The following is a 12,546-nucleotide window of genomic DNA, read 5'->3' as shown; positions in this document are numbered from 1 at the left end:
GGAAGGTGCGAGATGAGCTTCCTGCTTTTGTATCTGGAACCCTGGCTCCGTTCCTTCCAGCGCCGCTGGCTAAATAGCTTTGCGTGCCTTCAATCACTCGGCGCCGTTTCAAGTCGGCCTCCGTGACAGTTGGGGAGTGAACGAAGGAAATAATCTATCAATTATTGGGCTCCCGCCTCCTTTAAGCGCTCGATTTTTGACATTGATTGTATTCTTTTCACTAACAAAGGCCGATAAGAGAGCAAATTATCTTGGGTTTTGTTTGTTTACCACACAATAAACAGGAAAGGTTGCTTTTTCTTGCAATGAATTCTGAGAATTCTCAGTTTTCTTATCGCAGCGAACCATGTAGTGAGATCAAGGCGGCATAGTTTTTTTGCGTATGCTCTTGAGAAGTTTTTTTTTTTTTTTTTTTTTTCTTCTCAAAACTGGAACGTGTAAAACATTAGCGGTGTTTGATGGCATCACAGGATTTGGCTGGCTACCGGCGCCGTAGCGTTGAAACAATGAAAAAAATGAACTCAATCTCATGCAATCGTTGATGGTCGCACGTAGAACAAATGCCAAGACAGAAGTGCCCAAGTACTGCATACATCCCAAAATAACGGCACACGTGCAAAAATTCATCTTTTATAAATTCACTCTTTGAAATTGTTGGAATTTTGCGATCCCAGCCGATTGGCTGGGAAGCACATTCGGTGCATTTGCGCAATCCAATGAGATGCAAGACAACAACTTGATCAAGTCACAGAAATCCAATTTCCACCGTTCTGTTTTGTCTTGTTGTTGTCTTTAAACAGGCCACTCATTTAAAATACATTGTTTACCGCCCCAAAATGTACCCATTGTATTTCAATACTTTTTTTTTTTTTACTTATTTATTTATATGTTTATGTTTACTCGAGATACTGAAAAAAGAAGAAGCGCCGCCCACTTTTCATGACGTTTGACTGGGCGAAATCACACGGTTCGACTCCCTTATAGCGAGGCGTGTTCTGTCCATTTGTGGGTCGAAGCTACTGCATGTTACAAGGAAATATTGTCATGAGATCCAATACAAGAACTCCAAGTAACAGAAACCCAATTTCTGCCACACAAAAAATACTTGGGAATGTTATGGTTTTACACGTCATACAATACATTTTGCGCTAGAAAAGTTTTTGTTTTTTTCATTAATTAAGGCTTTGCCTGTATGCTGCTTTTACAAAGAAAATTATACTCCGTTTTCTATGACGTTATCAGATTAGTATTCGTTTACCATGCATTGAAATTGGGCATTATTACATTGATGAAAGTTTTGATAAACCTCGTGCATTAGATCTCAGATTGTGAAGGTATACGTATTACGTACCTACTTTTGTTTAGCTCAAATGGTGTGTGTGTGTGTTCACTTTTGGGGCTGGAGGTCCTGGTCCCCAAAGGCATGCAGTGACACATGATGGATGAACCGCCTTTGGGTCCCACCCTCCAGACCCCTGCCCCCGCCCCACCAACGAGGCTTCTTCGCTGTGTTGTCACCAAACAGTCACACTTTAGTGGTGCGGACCTGAGAAGAGGGGCCCTGTGACCCCTAACTCGCCATCTCCTGTTTCACAACAGCCTGGCCATTGTCCCCAAAGCCCCCCCCCCCCCCGAGTCCTGGAGGGCCAACTCTGTTTGTGCCACCCACTTGAGATTCAACAACAGGAGCACCTTCCATTTTTACACACGCCCATTCACGCGAGGGGATCCTCCTGGCCCTTATCCGAGCCCCTTTTCTTAGCCAGGAGATAATTAGCTTGGTTGCTTTTAGAAGAATTTCTTCACGACGTCGTCTCATATGTGTTCACTGATCACTGACAGAAATCCTTCTCAATCGACGGGGTGGGGGGGGGTTAATGGCGCCATTTCCAGCCCACTTAGTAGTTAGGAGTAATTCCAAATTCAATTAATCCAACATTCAGGAAGGATTTCAAAGCGAGACCGCAGATATATTTCAAATGAACAGTAATGTGCTTGAGTGGGCTATTAAACCTTTGCGCCCGATCCAGGTGCTTGAACACCCCCCGCCGTTTTGACAATTTATGACTGTGGATTTAGCAGTCATTAAAAAAAATCATCTGGCTATAGATGGGAATATGGGCGACATTGTAAAGTTGGCAGTACCAGCTCAGACATTTGCACTCTATTAGCTTTAATTGTCTTAGCTCGGAGCAAAGCCTCGTAATGAAACCGTAGCAGATGGCATTTGCCCGCCGTGTGCGCCGGGTGGACGTCAACCCCGAGCCAGGGGATGACTGCACGTTTACACGCGGGGGGGGGCTGGGAATAGTTTGAGGGGGGTCAACAGGACACGGGCCGAGGTCGGAAGGCAGCAATAGGCAATAGCCAAACATCTGCCTCAACACGGGAAACACTTGGCTGTTTACAGGAAGCGCACATGGAGGAATGTCGTGCATGTCTTCCTGATTCCCGACAGGCAAACGGACATTCCTCACATAACACGTACTGTATAATGCAAATGGCATCTTTTTCCTCTTTTCCGATGTCAATGTCCGTGGCAGCAATCGTCAACAGGTGGCTTCTCTATTCAGCGATGGGCTAAATCAAGCCCGTGATCTCATGAGTGTACACAAATAATTGCGTTTTCCTGTTTATTTTCCGCTTCCATACAAATTCCTGATTCCGGAAATGCTAATGAAGCATTCGGATGTTTGTTCGTATTGTTGTTTTGCTGATTGAAGGCGGACGCTGTTGCTCTTGCTGAGCAAACGTGGAAAACCTCCGCCTGTCTGTTGGATATCTTGCACGTTTAATGAAGAAAACAGTCATAAATTGGCGTCAGGTCTTTAATTGCTCCTTTGGAGAGATTATCTGCAGCGTGAAACGATGACATCTTATTTCGGATGGTTCAAATACTTTTTTTCTGATAAGCTGGGAGAATCATTTGTGGCGTTCGCACTTCTGAAGAGGGTAATTCTGGTCCCTCCCTTTCATCGAGCCAGGAAATGTCTTGGAATACAGTAAAGTCTTAAAAATAAAAGCTTAAAATATGAATTTGATGACCTTGAAAGTTCCACAAGAGGAACCTGAAGTTTTAGCCACGTACAGCGGCGAGAACGAGACGACGTGCGCGGTCGGTTAACTCGAACTTTGTCCGTGAGCGAGCGAGTGGCTAACACGCGTTTGGCGTCCAAGTACCGCGACAAGTGATTGGCTGACATAAGATTTTAGTATTTCGATTTTAAAATATTAGTGGCTGTTTTTCTGGTGGCATGTGTTTGTTTTGGCTGTGATTTAAATGTTCCTGAGAAAATCTGCTTCTGGAAGGCGACGAGAGCGGTTGGCATCTCAAGACCTCGCGAATCATGTGAGAAGACTTCAACGCAGTGACCATCGAAACACAAGGCCCGGGGGCCAGATCTGGCCCGCCACATCATTTTACGTGGCCCTCGAAAGCAAATCATGTGCGTCAACTTGCATGATGCTTGCTAAAATCTCTACCAAAATTAACATTTTTCATATTTAATTTAATAAATAGTGCAGTTGGGTTATAGCATTTTTTTAAACTCCTGGTCTTCTCTGTATTTGAGTTAAAAAAAAAAAAAAAAAAAAATCCCCCTGGCGACTATATAAGGAAATGTGGTGAACACATTTTACATCCAACCCCGGTGAGCATGTGCAGAACCTGCAGCAGGCCCTCATGAGCGTGTCAAAGGCAGATATTACAGAACCACAAATAGCCACTGAATCAGTCTAATCAGAACCCGGAATCTTGTGAGGGTGTGTGTTCGGGTGCCAGGTGATAGCAGCGCCCTCCTGTTCCTCCGCTAGCGTTGATTGCCTCTTCACTTGTCAGCAGCCATCTTCAGCTCGGCCTTTAACCTCACCCGTTGCGCGTCGGTCGGTACGCGCTCTGCAGTGGGGGCAGCCGGTGGCAGTGTGCCAGCTCCGGGCTCCGTCCAACCAGCTTTAAGAAAAACACACACCAGCCTCTCGCTTCCCTGAGTGCTCGTGTCTTTGTTTCTCAGCAGATACGCCGACGATCCGGCCTTGTTTTTCATTGTAAAACGGCATCAAACGCAGTCAAAACAAGCTCAAAGCGAGGAGGCGTTGTCTCCAAAGTGGCTCTCTCTCTCTCTCTGTCGCTCGCGCGCCAATATTGTTGCTCTTATCAGACGAGCGATCCGTTTGGAAACGGCTGATTTGTTTCTTGTGGACGTAGTCTGGTAGGCTGAGGGAAGAGCGTGCCGGGGCCTGGACTCGCCGACTCACGGCGGGACGGAGAGATGTGACGTGACAGATGAAAGATAAGCAAATGTTTTGTAGGAGCGGGGGGGGGGGGGGGGGGGGGGGGGGGGGGTTGGGTCGACAGCCCCTGAAAAGAGACATGATGTGTCTTTGAAAGAGATTTTGCGCCGCCCAAGTGAAGGCGCTGAAGAAAACAGAGCTCATTGAACCTTTCACGACATCCTCAGGCCTTCCGCCGTCAGCAGCGAGACAAAGAGTCTTTTTGTTTTTCATCTTATAACACAAGATCCTGAACTTTTAAACCCTTTTAATGTCAAAAATGGTTTTGCCTTTTCAGGTTTTATTTTATTATTCCAAGCACATACGGGCGTATTCCTTCCTCGTCCACGTACTCTCGCCATGACCTGTGCTCCTAGATGGTGTTCAAGTTTGTTCTTTTCTTTCATGCAAAATGTTTGTGTTATCAAATCATGTTTTTTGTGGGGGGGGGGGGCGGTACATCAGAAAATTGCAGTTTTGCAAACATCCATCCTTCCATTTTCGATATATTTTCCATTTTCTCTTCTGAAACTGCAACAACCCTTGTGAAATAAGGCACATTTGGCCTCTGTGAAATTTCCCCCAAATGTTTTCAGCCTTCCGTCATGATGCAAGGTGGCTACTCTTGCCACGACCTGCAATTTCCAAAAAATGTTTACCTTTCACCCAAAATCAGGAGATTTGTAGTTTTAAATCTCCACCGTTTGTTTATTCACATGATCTTATCATCGCGAATCCTGCGACCTGACACCTGATTTGCTTCACGGTGAGGAATATGATCGTGTATGAAGCGCATTCATTTTCTTCCGCCTTTCTTTGCACGTGACTCACGTCTTTGGTCTTTCTCCTCTGACATCGAACGTGAAGAATGAACGGAAAACAACTCTCAGTCATCACGAACGCTTTCAGTCGAGCGAGAGGAGAAAAAAAAACTTTGCTTGGAACAACGTGGCTTCTTTTGTTCTTTTGTCTGCTATCTCGCTGCAAAACTTGTCTTTGTTTTCTTTCCTATTATGAAATCTCGTCGCTGCCTCGCAATCCCGTGTTTCACCAGCTCCCTCAATTTTTCCCCTTCCTATGACGATATGGGCAATCAAATGCGATTATTGTTGAAGCATTCTCGGTTTATCGCGTGCTAGCAGCGTCTAGTGGCTGCTTCGTCTTTAGCTGCCTTTGTAATGACAAATTAGCTTTTATGTGAACTACGGCTCAGTTCGTTGCTCTTTTATGAGAGGCAGTCCGGCTCATGTGCCTCCATTAGCCAAGATGAGATCCATTAAACTCACCTGAATGAGGAACACATGGAGAGCACCTGACAGTATTTCTCTTTTTTCACATGGAGATCACCTGACAATATTTCTCCGATTACGCTTTTTTTTTTTTTTTTTTAATTCCATTTTAGTTGACCTTTCAAAATAAGGAAATCTGGATATCACTTTATTTTGCTAGCATTAAAAGCAATTTGTATCCGAATGTGAAAGGAGTTCAAAAGGGGGGAGAGAAAAAAGAAAAGAAGACAAACAAAAGGATATGGTGTCCTTTGTACTTGACACGCTGCTTGATGAATGGACGACTGTGAGGGAGTCACGTCTCCATCGAGGACGTTTGACCTCCTCGCTGACATAGCGACCAGCATTTCCTCTTTGGAATAGGATTTCAATGCTTTTTTGGTTTTGTTTTTTAACACGCACAAACTGTCCATTTTAATGAGAAGAATGACATCTATCCATCCATCCATTTTCTGTAGCGCTTTATCGTCGCAAGGGTCGCGGGCGTGCTGGAGCCCATCCCAGCTGTCTTCGGGCGAGAGGCGGGGTGCACCCCGAACCGGTCGCCAGCCAATCGCAGGGCACATAGAAACAAACAACCATTGGCGCACACGTTCACACCTACGGGCAATTTAGAGTCTTCAATCAACCTACCACGCATGTTGTCGGGATGTGGGAGGAAACCCACCCACGCACGGATTTCAGTTTCAATTTGTTTTCAAAAAACGTTTCCACTCTTAACGCTCCATTTAATATTATTCTATGAATTGAAACCCTTCAAAAGTAAAAACCTGGCGTGAGAAAGCAGGGCGGTAAAACTTGTCGAGATGATGGGCTGATGAGGATGATGATGATGATGAAGAGAACGCTCCAGATCGCTGTTCATAGTAGAATGGCAGAAGATAACAGTTTATCGGCTGCTAACGGCTAACGGCTAGGCACAGTCGGTGCCCAACTCAGGATTTGCCAAATACCGTATTTTAAAAATGAGAGTATTGATGAATCGGTGAGTAAAAAAAAGCTACAATGCCTAATAGGAAAGTAGTACTTGGTGTGTTTGCGACAAAGTACATGCCAGCGCCCTCGCACTTCCAGTGCATTGTTGGGGACTTTTCAATTCTAACATCATAATATTACTGCCTTATCAATGTGTTATTTTGGGAAATGTGCAGATTGGCGCTAATAGGTAAGGGTTTCTAAAAAAAAAAAAAAAAAAAAAAGAAAAATTGATTGGCAAGGGCTGACTGACTGTATGTGCCTCAGAAGTCAAATATAAAAAATATTGCGATATAAATAGAAGCTCAGTGAGCTTTCAAAACATTAAAGACCCTGTCAAGTGAATTCAGAGATTTGTTGCAAAATACAAAATAGGCCTACATGTTTGAAGATAAACGCTAAAAATATACAAAAACTGACAACTTTTTATTTCTGAGGTATGGAACTATAGCGTTAAACTGTTTTTCACCCTTTTGGGTGGGGGGGGGGGCCACTTGAGAGCGCCTCGTTGTCGCACGTGAGTATATGCACTTTCGCAGAGAAGGCGGAAGAACGAGGTCAAACATTTTTTTCAAAACTGTTCTACGCCACAGCCAGCGTGTGGGCCAGGTCTTCGGGCTTGTATGGCCACTTTAGAGTGCACCGTTGTCACGGCATGGAAAAGCCCCATGACGACCCAATGGGATATATTCTTGCCACCGGAGGCTTTAGACGGCTCAAAGACGTAGCGTGTGTAGGGATAAGAAAGATGTTCAACACAGTTTTTCCAGGTCGTAGCATTGGTATTATATTGTCGGTTGAGCGGGGGCGTGGTTTCAGTGCATTCAGTGGACACGCCCACAGCATTTGAGAACGAAGACAAGGGCTTGATTTTATTTATTTGTATTTATTTTAAATTAAATTTCAGGATTTTGAAGCCTCATTTCATATCTTGCTTGCATTCAGATTTGGTAGGGGTTGTGGACAACGTTCTTCTCTGTTGTCTGTCAAATTTCGATGACATGTGACCGTAACTTGAATAAAAGTTTTATGATGGTTTACGACAGTTTGAGTGTGGAACACATGAATTTACATGACATTATTTCCAATGGAGAATTGTTATGGACTTCAGCTGACTGGATTGTGTTCCCTTATAGAGCTTCCACACTATATGGTTTCACTTAAAGCCAGACGTTGTCTTTTCCGAAACTAGACGACACACGCAATGAACGGCTAATAAGTGCTAACCCGCGTAACGCATACACGCATCAACGCGGGCAGGCTGGAGTGTTTCAATCCGCCACACATTTCCGTGCACTGTTGCAATCTTGAAAATATTGTCTGGTGTTTTATTGGAGAAGAAAGATTCACATGCTGAGGCATCTGTTAACGCAAACTTGCAGATATGTTTCAAATCAGTCCAAGTCCTGCACTTTGATTCAAATGCCTCAGCCAATGTAATTATGCAAAGATGTTTGCAGTTTTGCAGTGCTGATTGAAAGAGACTTTTTTTTTTTAATTTTTATTTTTTTTCCCCCCAAACTTTTCAATGCGGTTTTATGTATTGTATAATCCATTATTAGTCATGTCACCCCAAACCCTAGCACTCCCATCTATTTCACTTTCACTGCCACTGATAAGAACTAAATACAGATATGCGTGAAGAAATGGATATTTCTTCAAGCACATTCGTTTGTTCGCTCATATTCTGAGTTCTGTGAGGTCATTCTATCAAAAACAATGAACAAAAATCCCGAATGTTTATATGTCAGCGCTTACAGAGTAATGAGTGTCACTCTGCGGACCCGTGGGGTGTTTATTGCTCTCTGTGGTGCGTTCTGGATGTGTTCGTGTTTTGCGTTGACTGCTTCCCATTTAACATTCCCATCGAACCGTTGCGAAGGCCCGCTAAGCTCCGCGCGAACATCGTCCGCGTAGCCCAATGCTCTTCGATCGCTGCAGAAGTTGTGAGTTCAGAGTTCAACAGGAACGAGTGAGCGGTCAAACCAAACTCAAAGTGAGAAGAAATGACGACTCTGTCAAAAATTGAATGAATAGTGAATAGCAGTTCTCCTTTGCCGTGATAATGTATTAACCTCGCAGGAGGAGCCAACCCCCAAACCACTGGATGTTGGTTTATCCCATCTTATTCAATCATTTTCTGGCTTCCCAAAAAAAAAAAAGGGAATTCAATACAATTATAATGTAAACGCAAAGGGGAGTGGACCAACATTCCACAGGCCACAATCGACAAAGCGATCAACTCTATGCAAGGGAGATGAAATGGTGATCACACCAGATACTAACTAATATGGCTCCTTTAATATATTTTGTAAATAACGCATGAATCTTCAAGGCCAATTCAGTCATATTCAAGCGGTGAGGTTGCACAGTTTGTTGTTGGCCCACATTTGGATCGTTTGACCTTGGCGGAGGTCTGTATCAAGCAACTTTTTTTTCTCTTTCTAAAAAAAAAAAAAAAAAAAAAAAAAAAAGAACAACAAAAAATCCTTATTATCCGTGTAAGAGGACGGTGGAATCCTCTCTATTTGCTCGAACTCGCAGACATCTAATCTCGTCTGCATGTTAGCGTGGCAGCGCGAGCAACGGCGGTCGACTTTGAAGTCCAAATCGTCGGCTCTGCGCTCTCACGGGCGACACGAGCCGGCCGCGCTCCTGCCGTTTTCGAGCACGTGACCGTGATGATGTCTGCGTTTTAACAGGCGGTACGAGGTTACGGATCGATCATGTAAGTTATTTCATTAACCGACTTTCAAATGTCTTTCTAGAACTGTCGGTAAGTTCATATTGTGAGTGATCGTCGGTGAGGTCGTTCGCGGTTTATAATGCGACTTCATTGTGGTTTTTCCCTCTCGTCCAAATATCTGCATTGTCATTTGCAAAGTTTTAGAAATTGTAACAATTTACATTTAGTCGCAAAAGGCAAGTATTTTTTTCTGGATTCGATCCAGTTTCGCTATGGTACACGATAGCAGTAAAAATGAAGCAAAATGTTTATTGTCAGTTCACATAACAGTATCAAATTCAAGCGTCGTCTTCGGTCTTTGGTGCCAGGCAGTCCCTTTTCCGTTATCCCTTTTCCAGGAAATCCAGTCAGACGCGAATGAGCTTTTCACAGCTGGACGCAAAATTGAAATGTGAGACCGCATAATTGCAGATTTGATTGCCTCGAATGTGCGCCGGGTGCAATTTTCCACAAAGTAAATCTTTTAATTTACAAACTGCCAACTGCTGGTGGAGAGATAGAGAGGCCATCCTTGGCTTTGACTGAAGATGTGCCACCGTGAATGAACATCCTTTTTTATGTGCAAGCATCACTTTTTACCGACGGATGTAAGCTTACGGAAATAACACCAGATGATGGGAATGTGACAAACAAATTTAAACATGGACAATTTTGCAGAAAGCATCCATTTGCGCCACTCGAAATTGTTCCTGTGAGAAAATACTCGACACGGATGAAGATGTCATGCAGAAAACATGGAGTGCTGTATTTCTGTTAGTCCATCATTTCCTGCTTCGGACGGACCGTACCATTTTGACTCGATGTTTGTGTTAAATGTTTCCTTTGATGGTAAACTCTACAAAAGTAAGACTTCTTTATATTTATTGGTCAGTGTGCAAGCAAACCAGATTTCGTCTTGCTTTTCCAACTAACCACTAGGAACTGCTCTAATTTCTGCCACAATTTGGGTGGGAAATGGGGTTATGTGGTTTCCATGTGATCCCCGTTGACTGACTGACTTAATTATCTGGTCTCCAACCGACAACTGGAAACAAGATGATGAAGGACGTGTGGCCCATCCTTCGGACAGACGTTTTACCCGTACTGACGTCTGGTGGTTGAGCTTCAGAATCTTCCGCTGAACGTCTTTGACCAACCTGAAGTCTGTACCGGTAAAGCTTTATCCCTCGCCGACGCATCTGCTGACTCGAGCTTTTGTTGACACTGAGTCCGAGTGCATCCGTTCAGATATACTTTCCCTGACTTTTCTTGAACACCTGCTTTATGAGTTTGTGGTTTTCCTCAGTGGTGGCAGTAGCAGGCCTTCCATTGTCTGGTTTTTATCAAGAACTTACCGTGTTTTGAGAAACTTACCATGGGTAGCATAAATTGTACTAGACTTTCGAGCAATGTGACGGCCGCAAAGCTTCTCAAAGTGGCGCAGAACTGCAGTCGGGCACAGAAATACTTCTTGGCGGGCGCCAATTTTGCAACTGTGCTCCAGTGTCGATTGGCGAGCCACGCAGAAGGCAATGATAAATGCTAAAGTGTCAAATGCCGATGGCCTCACGTCTGTCAGAATGAAGCCTCGAGCAAGAGTTGTTGAAACGCATTTCTGATCAAAAGTTCGTCGTCGCGCCACTGAAAAGGTTTGAAATCAGTCGGCGCATGCGAGCAAACCGACACCCTGAGGCCAAGCAAAGTCGGCGTGGGCCATCTGTGTGCTATTTAGTCCGGTCCCGGCAGTCCTGGCTGCTTAATTCCAAAAGTGCCGTTTTGTGCCGGCCGGCCATTGAAAAGTTTCAGGTTTCATTAGGGCACAGGAAGGGCCACATTACCCTCTGGATTAATGTCAAGTTTGGCGTTGCAGAGCTGCAGGATTGGATGGCATTTATGTGACTGCTTTGACCTGCCTGTTGAAATGCACCCCAAGTCATTAAGCTCAACGCAGAGCTTAAATAGCTCATGAATTATGGACATTTTCCTTCGAGCCGCACGTTTGTCGCAGCACGGAGGTCTCAAAAATCTCCTGGGAATGATTCCGGATTGCGGACCTCCATGTGAGGGGCGTTATCTCAAGGCAACATTGCATCATCACTGCCTGTTTCATAGCAACGTGCGCTCCGGTGCGGTGATGGGATGCGGGCTGGTTGTGTTTGATCATGCCGCACGTGTTCTGTCATGAAAGTTGACATGCGAGCTCACTTATGTCATACAAGACAAAACAAGAATAGAAAAGTAGAATGGAAATGAGTGCAGTACAAACCCAGTCCGAAGTTGGATGTTGTACAACATGTGCGCGTGTCCTGCAATAAGCCTCATTTGGAATCAGGAGGTTTCTATCAGACACTGGCAAAATGTGCTAAAACAAGATTTTTTGCGATAGTTCCATGACACTCCCCTCCGTCGAGGCAGAACAATCCTAAATTGACAACACCAGTTTGTACAATTCCTGCATTCGTCTGAAGTCTCAGGTAAGATTCGAGTATTATCCACAGAGAAATTCAGGAAAATGTGGACAACTACAAAATACTTTTTACAGAGCTGGAAAAAAAAAAGCTAGCAAAATTGACTGGCTTCTTTTTTTTTTTTTTTTTTTTAAATGGTAAATTTGCAATCCCGCAAACTAGCAAAAACACTACAATGGCACACGTTGGAGACTTCCGACTTCCGCCAAGGCCAAATACATTAGAATAGGACCATGTTTACAACATCAACAATGCCCACCCCTTTGCATACGCCAGACATTTTGGAGGCTAGCAACTGGTGGTTCGAACTTCAATCTGAGTTTCCACAAGTCTCCAATAACACCGCCAAAATGAACCTGGAGCCGGCTGGGTTTCATTGCATACATATCAGAGACCTTTTGGTAAGAAACCTGCGGGGAAATGCTTGTCTGCTTGAATGAATTATTCATCATTTACTGAGAAATGAAGAAACCTGACACAACAACAAACCCATCAAGCTACGTTTTGCACCACATGACGCGTTTCTGCGTGTATAGCTTCATCATTTTGTAACGCACGAAGCCCGGTGTTTGTGTTTTTCTGCGAGAACTTTTGAGGCCCTTCATCGCAGAACGATGTCGAGCAGCAGCGATTCGCGGAGAGCGCGGCTTGTTACGCTCCTGCACTGGTGGGATCTGCTTTCAGAGTTCATTTTCTACACGTTGGACTCACGAGGCGGCGCAATGCGAATGTTTGACAGGCGGTTTTGGACTCCTTTCGTCTGCTCTCCCCTCCACGCTCGGCCTGCGGACTGTTATACGCGAGAGAGAGGTTGTGCCCG

The 12,546-nt window shown here is 44.4% G+C and overlaps 1 protein-coding gene across 2 annotated transcripts in view; it reads left to right on the top strand.

Moving 5' to 3' along the window:
* xpnpep2 (X-prolyl aminopeptidase (aminopeptidase P) 2, membrane-bound) overlaps positions 1 to 12,546 on the top strand; it is an 81,150-nt gene that overhangs the window by 25,106 nt on the left and 43,498 nt on the right. The window lies entirely within an intron of this gene.

The sequence above is a fragment of the Phycodurus eques genome, chromosome 9 (genome assembly GCF_024500275.1).
Source record: "Phycodurus eques isolate BA_2022a chromosome 9, UOR_Pequ_1.1, whole genome shotgun sequence".
NCBI classification, from domain to species: domain Eukaryota; kingdom Metazoa; phylum Chordata; class Actinopteri; order Syngnathiformes; family Syngnathidae; genus Phycodurus; species Phycodurus eques.
The sequence above is the reverse complement of the archived record's forward strand: the minus strand, read 5'-3'. Positions and strand labels throughout refer to the sequence as shown.